Source organism: Dromiciops gliroides, chromosome 1 (assembly GCF_019393635.1).
Source record: "Dromiciops gliroides isolate mDroGli1 chromosome 1, mDroGli1.pri, whole genome shotgun sequence".
In the NCBI taxonomy this organism is placed as follows: domain Eukaryota; kingdom Metazoa; phylum Chordata; class Mammalia; order Microbiotheria; family Microbiotheriidae; genus Dromiciops; species Dromiciops gliroides.
This window is the reverse complement of record NC_057861.1, coordinates 202,106,397-202,121,505: the sequence shown is the minus strand read 5'-3', so window position 1 is coordinate 202,121,505 and position 15,109 is coordinate 202,106,397.

The window sequence follows — 15,109 nt, the reverse complement described above, 5'->3', positions numbered from 1 at the left end:
CTCAGTAGGACATACTGTACACAGCAATGCCATTTTGGTCCTCTTTGAATACAAAAAACAACAGCCAAACTTGGTTTAGCTATTTATTAGACATTTATTAATGTAAATTACACATTAGATATTTATTAATGTAAATTGCTAAAAAAATACCACTCATTCTATGTAATAAACTGGTAAAGTTTGCCTTTCATGCCATTTCCCTTTACTTTTAAGTACCCATCTTCCCCCTTTCTCTTTTTCAGGGACCCAACCTGAGCTCCATTCCTTCAGGCCTTTGTTTTCCACTACCTATCAAAGTACTTTAATTTGTTTTCTAATACATACTTGAGGGATGATACCTCTCTCAAGATAATATTATCAAAAGAAAAAACAAAAAAGGTAATATTATCATTTGCCTTTGTGACAGAGATATTTTAATTCCCCTAAAAATGCTTTCATGATATATAATCATTTAAAGAATTTAAAGGTGGAAAGGGAATTAGAAATAAACTATTCTAATGGAGTAAATTTCCAATGGTAGAAATTCAGATACCTTAATGTTTATTGGAAAAAAAGATGAGCCAGACCACAGCATCCTTCCTCCTCAAACCACACAATATTAACAGCAGCATATTCTCCTTAATTATCTTAGCAAACTTGATTCTTTTCTCATGTGACAGAAAATTCATTCCCTGGATTCATTATCTATTTAATAAATGGTTCTTCCATGCTATGACATAAAGAAAAAATAAGGGTGGGGAATACTAGATTAGATGCCTTCAAAGAGTGTTTATATAATAGGGGAGGGATAAAACAGAGATATTAATTATATATATATATATATATATATATATATATATATTATCCAGCTTTCTGATTTTATTGATTCAGGAAATTTCCAATGAGGAAACTTACTTTCATCAATGTAAATTTAAAATTATTCTGGAACCTATAATATTAGAGTGTTGCCTGAGTAATTGAAAGCTTAAGTGACTTGTCCATATTCCTATAGCCAATATATATCAGAATCAGGACAACTATGAGGCATGGTAGATAAAGCAATAGACTTGAAAACAGGAAGACTCATCTTCATGAATTCAAATTCTGCCTCAGACACTTACTAGCTGTATGTGCCTAGGTAAGCCACTTAACCTTGTTTACCTGTTTGTTGATTATAAAATGAGAAAGAGAAGGAAATTGCAAACCACTCCAGCATTGTTGCCAAGAAAATCCCAAAATGAGGTCACAGAGAGTCAAAAATGACAGAATGCCTGAACAACAAATCAGAATCAGGCATTGAATGCTAGCTTTTAGGGTAGAACTCAATCCATTGTCATGCCAACAGCCCTTTAAATATGATACCAATTATTCATAAATCTTATACAATATAAAAAATTTTATTGTCTATAAGAGGACAAATTGAGAAACAGGAAGGGGTATAGTAGAAAACAAGTTTAATAAATTGCAACTGAGTTCAATTTGGACTACTGTCATTTTTTAGTATAGCAACACATTTTCCCATAATAATTCTTAATATTATGCATTCATAATCCAAATACAAACTCACAACAAGGTTTTCTCATGAAAACATTACCTATTAAAGACTTTCAAAAGTAACACTTTCATATTGGGCAAACTTTGCTTCTTCAATACAATAATGGATATGCTAGAGACACGTGTGGATCCATTTGGTTGCTAATTTTAAATTTAAAATATCCATGAATAAATCAACCATTAAATAATCATTTTGTAAGTACCATTTGTCAGGCACTATGCTAATTTCTTCAGATACAGAAACAAAACTGAAACTGACTCTGCACTAAGGGACATTACACTGAAATAGAGTACACGGCATGTACACATATATAGGTATATACTAGTCACATACAAAGAAGACAAAATAGAATTATGACTCACATAATTTTATTTTTCCCAAGTCCAAATATGGAATAAACCCAGAAAAGAATACTGTACATGAGTTTTAAACTATAACTGAAGTGAGAAGTCTTTCTACCATTTTGACTGAACTTACTATTCATTTTATTCAATCAACCAGATAATCATTTGTTTCTTTAAGGGGAAAAAAAAAAGCAAACATTTCTTCTTAAAGTGAATTGACCATATATTTGCCTGAATTAATTTGAGGATCAGTCAAATTAATAAAACCATTTGTGCAAAGAAGCAAATTTACTTTCAACTAATTAAAATCCAGTGCCAAAAAATGAATAGCAAATAAGGTAGAACACAACGGGAATAGATTAATTAAACTGTCTATCATGTGTTAAAATAAACCAGACTACACTTGAAATATATTTGATCCAAAAATCTCATAACTTCAAGAATTATAGAATTAGATTTTTGAATCTGAACACTCAATATTATCAGGTAATTTTAATTCATCATTTCCATAATAAAGTGACACACAGGTGATTCATTTTTAAAGCTTATGAAGTTGTGAAATTTCCTTTCAATTTTGATCATTTTAATTATCAACCAAAAAAATTATCAAAAGATCTCCTTATCTGACTCCTAAAATATCCAGAAGAAAAGAAGGGGAAAAAATCTAGTAAATTATTGATGATTTGGGGTCCTGTAATATACCAAATATCCAAAAACAGTATAAACATCTAAATTGTAGTTGTCATGAAAACCAGAAACCCCCAAACTTCTCAGGGCAAAACTACAATAGCAAGATGAAAGATACCACGTATGTAGATCACATGCTTTCTTTTCATTTGACTCATTAAAAAACCTGAATCTGAATTAATGGATGAATGATATTACATTTGATGGGACATCCAACTCTGACAATACATAAAAGATTTAGAGCTAAAAAAGATATTAAAATCCATCTAATTCAATCACCTAAATTGAAATATAAATCAGTCTCAGAATATTCAAGTACATTGTTAAAGATAAGATGGTAGGTAACATATTTGTGATTTGAGCCCAGGTTATCAGATTCCAAATCCAGAGCTCTTCCCACACTAAACTGTTACAAAAACCTGTTATGAGGACCACTGATGGACAGGATTGTAGAGGAGTTGTTTTACCCATGACTCTCCAACCTAAAACAAAACAAAACAAAAAATTCAGAGGGGGGCAGCTAGGTGGAGCAGTGAATAAAGCACTGGCCTTGGATTCAGGAGCACCTGAGTTCAAATCCAGCCTCAGACGCTTGACACTTAACTAGCTGTGTGACCCTGGGCAAGTCACTTAACCCTCATTGCCCTAAACAAAAACAAAAACAAAAAACAAACTCAGAGGAAGGAAATATGCACCAAATTTACAAGAGCTGGAGCTGAATCCAAAAGATAAGAAATACATTTGTGTGAAATAATACTGGAAAAAGTATTCTAAAAACTCTCATTCATGGTTCCTTCTCCTAGCCCAACTTTTGTAGCTACTACAATTTGGATTTACAGAACTTTTTTCCAGGGTCTAGTTGAAGGAGTCCCAGGTTTTTATCCCACTTCCTCCATCTAACTCTCACATGTGAGAGGCATAAGATAATGATTTTGCCCAGTTACTTCAAGGAAAGGCATTATATTTAGTTGTATGAGTATGTGTGATATGGGAGAGTAACCCAATCACAAAGATAACTAGAAAGAAAATTACTTCTGTTCCCATTGGGAAAGGAAACAGAAGTCTAATTGTAGTCCTTCTTCTATCCATGGCATTTTCTCTGCTCAGGAAAACAGGAAGGTCACTATAGCTACAAGAAAAGGAGGCTAGAAGAAAAAGTCTGTTCCCCATGAACAGTAAAAGGAAGATGAGGCAAGAATAAAGATCTAAGACAGAAATGACCTAAAGTGAATATAAGAAAAAGGATGAATGACACAATGTCTAAGAGAGAAAGAATGCAGATGATAGTAATATCTTAAATGCTATATTGCATAAACTAATTGTGCACTAGAAGAAAGTGATTCAGAAACACTCAATGAAAAAAAGAGAATTTGTAGCCTCCACAGAAATTGTGAGAAAACAGAAAAAAACACAGTGGTTCAAAGAGAAATAGGGATAGGCACTAAAGCTTTATTTTCATTACTACTGGGAAATGGTAAGGAAATAACCATTAACAATACAGTTCAGCTTGTCCTCAAAAGTTTCAAGTCAGAGAGACTTGAGTAGAAAAAATGAGATATAAATATTCTCAGGGTCACACAGGAAGTTTGTACAAGTAGCACATGAGTCAGAATTTGAAGCCAAATCTTCCTGAGTTCAAGACCCATGCTGTATCTACTACTACATATATTATATAATGCCTTTCATTCAAAAGAGAACTAAAAATTTTAAATAACATATTAACCAGGTTAACTAGGTTGGAAAGCAGATCAAGCAAAGCAGCTTTAATGAAAAAAAAAATACTGGTGTATGACTTAGAAATTATGTGGAGGGGGGGCAGCTAGGTGGCACAGTGGATAGAGCACTGGCCCTTGAGTCAGGAGGACCTGAGTTCAAATCTGGCCTCAGACACTTAACAATTACTAGTTGTGTGACCCTGGGCAAGTGACTTTTTTGCCTCACCAAAAAAAAAGAAAGAAAGAAAAAGAAAAAAGAAATTATGTAGAGGGATCCCATCAAAGCTGTAAAGTATATGAAAAAGAATGACAAATTTGAAACTTAAAAGTACAAAAGTGAGGTTTGTCAGAAGTAAAGCAACATTGAAATAATATGAATTCTGTATGAGCCTACTTATCTATCCTTGAAAATAGAATGTGCAAAGATATATTAAGAATCAGAGGGTCTTCCAGAAAATAATGGTAACCTAAAAATTCTTAATATCATATAGGAAAAATACAAGAAAACTTCCTTTGATTGGGAAAATGAAAAGAAATACTGATATTAGTGCAATAAATCAGCACCAGAGTGAGATGGGTGGGGGGGGAATGATCTTGCTTAAAAAGTCCAGGGCACACAGTGGTGAAATTTCAGAATTTCAGTATCAAATAATAGAATTTTCAAGGGTAAAGAGAAAAGCCTTTAGATTAAAGAGACATCAATTTTCATAACTGAGGATTATTCCACACGCATTAGAAACTATAGACAACAAGGAATACTACAAAGAAAGAGGAAAAGCAAAATGAATATACCATGGAGTATAAATTTCTTGCTCCCTTATAAATAAACACTTTTATTTTGTTTATTTTGTTAATTTGAATACATTTATGTATGAGGTGGGACAGTGATAGAATGATAAGTTGCTTGAGTGGGGAGAGGGGTGGCAGGAGATAAACATGTTTTATCCACAAAAAAAGTTAGAGGTAAACAGAAGGGAAAGAATTTTTTTTTGTCATTATCTGTGTGTGTGTGTGTGTGTGTGTGTGTGTGTGTGTGTGTATGAAGACAGAGACAGAGAGACAGAGACAGAGACAAAAAAATGGAGAGACAGAGTGACAGAGAGACAGAGGTGGGGTGAATTAGAATGCAGTGTTGGAGTAGTGATAGGAGCTATTAGAATGGGGGAGGCAGGGATGGAAGTTAGGTTTTTCCCTGGAGAAGGCGAAAAGAATGGATTTCATTAAAGAACTTGCTTGCTTTTGCAAAGTGTACTCTGTAGTGAGAGAAAAGGAGATAAGATAATATCAAGGTTTGTTTTGGTTTGTTTTAAGGGGACTTTCTTTAGACAAGGATTGTGATTTCCAGGTCTTCATCATACTGCATTAGAAGGGATATATGGGCTCATGTACTGGCCAGCACCTAGAGTCTTAGGGAATACATAAACCCATAAATAAAACAACCGGGCCTTTCTAGTGGTGACTGGTGAAGACAAGGGTAGGATGCAGGACTGTACCTTGAGACTGTCAAAGCACAATGATATTCACTATACTATACCATCCTTCAGTTCCACCAATATAGGAAAAAGAAACAGAGGTAGTGTTCAGTAAAGAAATCTCAAGTATAGCATAGAGATAACTAATGACAGGAATGGGAGACATCAACTCTCACTTTCTCTGTTAAAAGCAGAACTTATCACTGTTGGGTTTCTTGTTTTGTTTTTAATTGCTTTAATGATATTATAGCCTTCAAAAGGTGCAGGAAACAATGAATGGAATTTTCATGCCAGATATGATTCTCACTACCAAATTTGGGGGCACAGGATCGTTCCCTCATGGAGTTTGTGTTAGATAAAGAGAAAGTCAAGCATATTGTGATATGTATCCTAAATTTGAAGAAAGTAGATTTTAAAAGTTTCATAAGAAATGTATATATGAACTAACCTTCAAATTCATTTGTAAAATGGGGAAAATAATAGCACCTACCTATAGCACCTTAGAATAAACTGATATGACATGTGTAAAGCACTTTTCAGACCTTAAAAGAAGGGATATATATATATATATATATATATATATATATATATATATATATATATCAGCTATTGTTATTACTGTGTCATTATTATTCCATAGACTATGATTCAATAGGAAAAAAAATCCAGTCTCCAGAATAATATTCAGAAAATACAAAAAAAGAATAATTCCAAGAAGTGAGGAAATGTAACTGGAGCTTTGAAGGAAGACAAGAATTCTGAGAGACAGAAGGGATAAACCCATTCGTTTTAGGCAGCGACAAAACATGTGTAAAATCAGGAAGATGAATATAGCATGTTTTGTATAAGTAACAACCAGAAGGTCAAATTAACTCTAAAAGAAAGTATCTAAACTACTGAGAGACAATTCTAGAGATGTTTCTTTGAAAGAAGCATTTTTTGGGTTGCCTTATCCAGAGCCCTCAACCCTTGATAGTTACATTCACCCCTAACTGAATGGTGGCCAGGACAGCAAAATCAACCACAAATTCTTTAACCAGAATGCCCACTCTTTTAGGAATTGGAAGAAGAATCACTTGTTGCCCTGCTGAACCAAGAATGATCACCTTGAGTGGGGAAAATAAGAGGCAGTTACAGGGTCTGTGGTTATGTTTTTAAGCAAAAAAAGAGGTAGCATGGCACATTGGGTAGGGTACTCCACATGGAATCACAGGACTTGAGATCACATATTGCCTCCATCTTTTACTACTTTTATGATCGTGAAGAAATCATATAATCTCTCTGTAGCTCAAATTCTTCATTTGCAAAGAAGGGAAAGAAGATAATCTTGATAGCCTCTAAGATCCCTTCCAGCTCCAAACATCCTGTGAGCAAATTTATCAGTCAGAAAATGAAAAATGGTCTTCTCATACAGGTGCATAAAATTGTGAATATCAGTAGCAAGGGAACCTACTTCTAGTGAGAATGAGGGGGATGGACCCTCTCTCATAGACCTTAAGTCACCTTTTCTAAGACTCCCAAATTTGATATAGTATGACTGCAGTCTTCATATAAAGTTATGCTAGTTCCTTGACTTTTTTCCTAGGAAAAAATAGGTTGTGGAAGGAAGGAAGGAAGGGATGGAGGGAGGGAGAGAGGGAAAGGAAAATGAAAAAATAATGCATGGAAAAGAAATTTTTTAAAAGTTCATTCCATTGGGTAGAAACTATTCATCCCCCTCTACACATATTAAACTTCATGAAGCAACATTTAAATTGCATTTCCTAATTTTAACGACTTCTTTTACTTATATAGAAGTTATCTGGACACTGATCCTTGGAGGTTACTTGACAGCTTGTTCAAGTGGTTACATTTGTCTGACCTTGGTGTTCACTTTTTCCATTTCAGATTCACTTGGGAAAGTACCATGAGACATTTTAATTTGGGCTATAAGTGTTCTCATTCTGTCACACCATCCGACATATGGTAGATGGGCTGGTGAATGACCTAGCTTTGAGTTCAATCTTTATAAAAAGAAGATTTGTAAACTTTCAAATTCAAGGTTTTTCTGTCTTCCAATAACAAAGAAAAATCATACTTTTAAAATATATTTTAAAAGTCATAATAGTTTTTACATTCTTTTGTCTCCCTGGAATGTTTATTACATGAATACAAAGGCAATATTACTGGCATGACAATTTGAAAATATCCCAAAATATATTAAGCTCTATATTAATGTTGAAAATACTTTATCAATTATAGACACATGTATGAATGTAATATTCTTATCCTGAAAATGATATCTTATTTTGATCAACAATTAACCCAATAAATGATTTTTTATGTTATAGTTTTTCATATAATAGTTTATACTCTGACAACTGAATCAGCATGTTGGGGAGTGATGTGTTGGCTCTGGGCCTTGGGATGCCAACACTGACTTTTCCAAACTTGATGCACTCCTTGGCAGACTTCAAATTTACATACATTCACATACGTATATGAATTCCATAATTATTTTAGATTAAATTGATTTTATCTCCCTATAATAAACATACAAAATGAAAAATCCATTTTTCAGATGATAAGCTTGTGATTGTTTTTTTATGTGTGTGTTAAACCTGACCTATGACTTTACTGGCACAAGTGACTTTCAGGGAAGAAACCCCTCCTGTTAATGTACCTATTCTGCAACTTGTATTATTATAAAAACTCCTGGAACACTTAGTGTCTAAATGACTTAGCCCTTGCATGCAGGTCCTGACTATCTTTCTGTATTTTACTTCATGGTTAACTCTCATGCTGCTCATGAAATCACTCTTTTTGCCTGGAAAGTCAACCAATTTCTATTCCTATAAACTCATGGATTTTTCTCAAGATTAAGTACATAATTAAAAAATAATCTCTTACAGTTAGATATGCTGTGTCTTTTTTAAAGCAAATCCTTGTTATATGAATGTAATTATATATGAATGTTATTAAATATGTTGAATTCCTTCAGTCTCTCAATATCTGATACAATGCTTATAATAGATAAACTATTTTTGAGGGGAGTCCCTCATAGAAAATGGTTATATCATAAAGTATCACATTATATGTAGGGGAAATAGTTTGAAGAACTAAAGTTCCGACATTTTCTGACTGTCAGTATAAATAGCTAAGCCACTTACCTTCTCTATCAAACATAAAGTCCTGTGCTTAGCATTTAAGACTCCTCATAACCTGACTCCTCCTTACCAAATTATTCCTCTCCAAAAAACTATGATCGAAACATAAATGTTTATTCACTCTTCCTTATATATGATACTCCATCTCCAGCCTCAGTACCCTTGAAGCAATGATCTTCTACATCTGAAACATTCTGCTTCCTCACTTCCTCCTCTCGGAATTTTTTTTGAGTGGGTCAATGAGGGTTAAGTGACTTGCCCAGGGTCACACAACTAGTAAGTGTCAAGTGTCTGAGTCCAGATTTGAACTCACGATCTCCTGAATCCAGGGCTGGTGCTTTATCCACTGCACCATCTAGCTGCCCCCTCTCCTCTCGGAATCATTGGCTTCTTTAAAGACTGCTCAAACACCACTCTGTCATGGGGCCTTTGCCTGTTTCCCAAGATACTAGATCCTTCCCTTCTAATGATGCCTTTTACCTGCAGTGTTGTTTTTTTATTCTTTCATGTACTTAGTAATTTATATGTTGTCTCACCCACTGGAATGTAAACTCACTGAAGGCAGCAACTGTTTTGGTCTTTCTGTGTCCAAAACTTAGCACAGTGCCTGGCACATTAGTAAATGCTTTCTGATTGATTAAAATATATCTCAGTTTCCTCATGTATGAAATGGATGAAATCATAGTTGAATCATTGTAAGGAAAATACCTTGTAAACATTTAAGCACTATAGATAAGCAGATGAAAAATAAATTTTCCTTGACCTATATATCTTTTGTTCATAAATTACATCTTAATAATCTCTAGAACTTTAAGCATTGGAAATATTTCTCAATACAAGGAATTGATGGAATACAAAATTTTGTTGAATTGTAATCACCCATATGGCCCTTACCAAGTTCATACCCTCATCACATTTGACCTATTGAAATAACTTCCAAAATGTCATCCCTGCCCCAAGTCTCTCCCCTTTCTTATCCATTTTCTGTACAACTGGCAAATTCTTATTTCCAGGTGTGAGCATTCACTCAATTGTCCAAATAGGTTTAGTGAATCTCTATTGACTTTAGAATAAAATACAATTTCTTTTTTTTTTTCATTTAAAGACCCTTAGAAGTAACCCATGGGCTCTAACCCATCTTTCCACATTGATTTTATATTATTACTCACTCATTCTGTGTTCTTGAGAAACTGATATAATTGCTGTTCCCCAAGCACAACTTCCTATTGTCCATTTCTATATCTTTACAACACTAAGGAACAGAATGCTTTTGCTTTACACTCCTGCTACTTAGACTTCATCATTCCCTTCAAAGATCAATTCAAGTGCCATTTCTGAAGCATAATCTTTCATGATGCTTATGGATCCTTTCCCCCAGTCCTTAGTGTTCTTCTCCCCTACTACTAAATTATTATTTAATTTAACTGGAAAAAGGAAATGGCAAACTACTCCAGTATCTTTGTCAAGAAAATACCAAATAGGGTCAAGGAAGAGTCAAACATTACTGAAATAATTTAACAACAACATTTGATTTCCATATATTCAATTAATTTGTCTTTGTGTATTTTTTCTCCCTCCTTTTTCTAGACAATGTAAGATCCTTAAGGTCTTATGTCTTTATGCTTCCAGCATATAGCAAAATGTCTGACACAGTATATAAAATTAATGTTTGCTAAACTGCATTATATTGAATTATAAATACATTGTCACAGTAATGGAAAAGATCTTGAGACACCACCTAGTCTATATCCTTATGATAAAAAAAAGATCACATCTGATTAAAAAAAAGTCTATGCCATTTTTAGGGACTTCCTTCCCTCTCTTTCTCCCACAGGTACAATATTTATTGAACAACTTGGTTAAGTCTCTCATAGTGCTGTAAAAACACATTTACTCTAAATTCAGTAACAGGAGGAGGTGGGGAATCGTTGGGCACATAGCACTTCAATCAATTCACATGAAGCCAATTCAATTCAACCAATATTTATTATGCACCTGTGTTCTATGTTGGAATTGTGCCAGAAGAGTTGTTTTTGCTAGGACTGCAAAAACATCAATGCAAAAGTACATGACCTCGGAGAATATCTGTTCTATTTGTTGAGAATGGGTAGCAGGGAGGTGAAAAGGAGGCAGTGCAATGCATAGACAGGTAAATAAATTTAATTTAATGATATAATTATTTATAAAGAACCCTAGTCTTACAAAAAATTGACAAAATGAAAATCAGTCCCTGATTTCAAAATGCAATCATTTGAGAATGGAGAATGCTCTAACAATTAGGGATATTTTAGAAACACCAAAGTCAAGAAATGGAAGGGACCCAGTGGACATCTATCTTGCACAACCCATAAATGGAAAGAATCTCCTCTATAACATACAGGCAAAGAGAACATTAAGTCTCTCCTTGAAGGCCTCCAAGAAATGAGCACCCACCAGCTCAGAGATATCCCATCCTACTTTTGGACAATTCTAATTCTTAGAAAGATCCCTCCTTTCCTTCCCTCCCCTTCCCTCCCCTCCCCTTCCTTTCCCTCCTCTTCCCTACTCTTCCCTACTCTTCCCTCCGCTTCCCTTCTGTTCCCTCCCATTTCATTCCCTTTCCCTTCCCTTCCCTTCTCTTCCCTCTCCCTTTTTTTTTATTCCTGAAATCAGGACTAAATTTGCCCCTTCATGGCATCCACCTATGAACTCCTGGAGGCTAACAGAACTTGTCTAATCCTTGATCTAATACTTGTCTAATCCTTAATTCTACCCCTTCAAATGTTCAAACAGATATGCCTACCTTGAATCTTCTCTATACTAAAAATCCCAAGTTCCTTCAACCAATCTTCATACACTTCTATTCAATCCCCTTCACCATCCTGGTTGACCTCCTCTGAATAGTTCATATTCGTCCCTCTTTAATCATGGTGCAAAAATTGAGGACAATACTACAAATTAGTTAAGAGCAGAATACAGGGACTATCAGTTAGGAACTATTACCCTCTAATCACATTAGTTCTTGTGGGTTATCTAACTATGATGTTGATTGATGTTCACTTTTTTGCAGTTCACTACAACCCCCCCACCCTCCCCCACCAGAACAACTGTTATTTAATCAGGCTTCAGTCACTGAATACACCTGAAGTTAATATTTTTGGTACCAAAATGCAAGACTTTATGTTTATAAAATTTAGTTCAATGCTCTAGTCGGTCAGAATCCTTTTGGATCCTGATTCCATCATCTATTGTGTTTTAGCTATCCTTTTCAGCTTTATGTCATCTTCAAATAATGCATTCGAACTATTCTTTTTATCCATCACTGATTTAAAAAAAGTCTAATAGCATAAAGGCAAGCATAAATCTCTGAGGAATATCACTAAAGATCATAGGCCACATTGACATGGAACTAATGACAACTCTTCTTGGAGTTAGGTTATTCAAACAATTCAGAATTCCACTGATTATATTATTATCTAATCCAATAACAATCCATCTTCTTAACAATATCCATAGCATTCACCCCAGATCCTAGTTTCAGTAATTCTGTCAAAAAAATAAATGAGACAAATGTGGCATGGCTGGTGTATTGAATGAAGCCATTTTTCTCATTGTAATCACCACTTCCTTTTCCAAATGATCACTGAGGGGAAGCTAGGTGGAGCAGTAGATAGAGCAGTGGCCTTGGATTCAGGATGACCTGAGTTCAAATCCAGCCTCAGACACTTGACACTTACTATCTGTGTGACCCTGGGCAAGTCACTTAACCCCAATTGCCTCACCCAAAACAAAACAAAATAAAAACCAAATGATCACTGAGTATCTCTCTAGTGCTCTATTCTAGAATTTTCCCAAGAATATCAATCTCAATAGCCTTATATAGTTTGTAGATTCTGTTCTTGTCTCTTTTTTGTGTTTTTTTTTTAAACTTGGAATATCTGTGTCCCCTTTTGTGGTACCTCTCTCATTTTCCATGACGTTTAACATATCAATTAATGCCTCAGCAGTTACATCTGCAAAATTGTTCTAGATTATAAATTATAGTCTATCCAGGCTGTGACAAATTCCTCAAAGGAAGCTTATGAGAATTGTAAACTTTATATTGGTTGATGTTATAATAACAGGACTCCAAGATGGAGTCAAAGCCTAAGCGGCCTTAATGCCCACAAAACATATAAGAAAAGACAGACAAGGTTTGCATTTTTCCACTTTTCTAAACTTTTAATCGTGTGTTTGGCAAATAATGCTCACAACTTCTGATTGGGTAAAGCTCTTGACAATCTGCCCTTGTTCTGAGTCACTCTTCTGTGGCCTTTGTTTACTTAGGTCCTCACCCAGTTTTGATATGATAAAGGAACTCCCCCTAACCAAGCCTGGTAACAGTATGTCCCCCTGAAAACTTCTCCAACACATCTGGATCTGATTGGAAATGTCCTCTCAGGGTGGAGCCAAGATGGCGGAGAGGAAGCACCAAGCTGCCTGAGCTCTCCTTCTGTTCCCTCAAAAAGAACATTAAATCAAGCCTCTGGACAGATTCTGAAACTGCGGAACCTGCAAAGAGACAAAGAGACATAGTCTTCCAACAAGAGATAATTTAGAAGACTTCAAGAAAAGGTCAGTCTGACTCGGGCAAAAGGGAGGCCCAGCACAGGGCAGTAGCCCAGCGCCAAGGGGGTCGGGGTAAGTCAGCAGGAGCTGCAGGCCACAGCCGAACAACTGAGGGCCCTGGAACCTGGCTCAAAAATCTGGTGGCCAAGAAGGACCGTGATAAAACAAACCTGCACCAGCCGGAAGGGCCACGACCCAGTCAGGCGGGATCACACGCCAGACCGGGCGCCTGGCTGAGCACAGGCAGACAGGAAGTGCAGGGGGGTGAACTGCACACCCTATAAAGGTGTCAGAGTAAAAAGCCAGTCACACAGCACCTATACCCCTGCACAAGAACCCCAAAACAGGGACCCTGGTGCCCCCAGAGCAGACCTCAACTCAACTTAAAAAATAAATAAATAAGCTGCAATAATGAGTAAGAAGCAAAAAAGAGCCCTCTGCATTGAGAGCTTCTGTATCAATAGGGAAGAGGCCAACACAAACTCAGATGAGGACAATAGCCTCAAATTGCCCACATCTGAAGCCTCACGAGGGAAGGTGAATTAGTCTCAAGAACAAAACGCCTTCCTGGAAGAACTCAAAAAAGATTTTAAAAATCAATTGCAAGAGGTAGAAGAAAAAATGGGGAGAGAAATGAAAGCAAAACAAGAAAACTATGAAAAAAGAATCAGCAGCTTGGAAAAGGAAGCACATAATTTCACTGAAGAAACAAAGCCTTAAAAAATTAATTTGGCCAAATGAAAAAAAAGGTGCATAATCTCACTGAAGAAAACAATACCTTAAAAAATTCAGTTGGCCAAATGGAAAAAAAGGTGCATAATCTCACTGAAGAAAACAATGCCTTAAAAAATTCACTTGGTCAAATGGAAAAAAAAAGTGCATAATCTTACTGAAGAAAACAATGCCTTAAAAATTAAAATTGGACACTTGGAAGATAAGGAATTCATGAGACACTAGGAATCAGTCAAGCAAAATCAAAAGAATGAAAAAATAGAAGAAAATGTGAAATACCTCATTGGAAAGAAAACTGATCTGGAAAAGAGATCCAGGAGAGACAATTTGAGAATCATTGGACTGCAAGAATCAGAAGATAAAATCATCATTGAAAGAATCCACCGATCACCTCCTGAAAGAGACCCCAAAAGGAAAACTCCAAGGAATATTGTAGCCAAATTCCAGAATAATCAGGTGAAGGAGAAAAGCAGCCAGAAAGAAGCAATTTAAATATCATGGAGCCACAGTCAGGAATGCTCAGGACCTGGCAGCTTCAACATTAAAGGACTGCAAGGCTTGGAATATGATATTCCGGAAGGCAAAGAAGCTTGCATTGCAGCCAAGAATCTATTACCCAGCAAAAATGTGCATTTTCTTTCAGGGAAAAAGAAGAACATTTAATGATATTGGGGACTTTCAATCTTTCCTGGTGAAAAGACCAGAACTGAACAGAAAATTTGATCTCAACCTACAAGACTTAAGAGAAGTTTAAAAAGGTAAACAGAGGGGAGAAAAAAAGGTTACCCTATTAGGTTAAACTGTTTATATCCCTACATGGGAAAATAATACTCATAACTCCTAAGAATTGTAAATGTATTTGGGCAGAGAGAAGGACTTTACATAGAGGGTA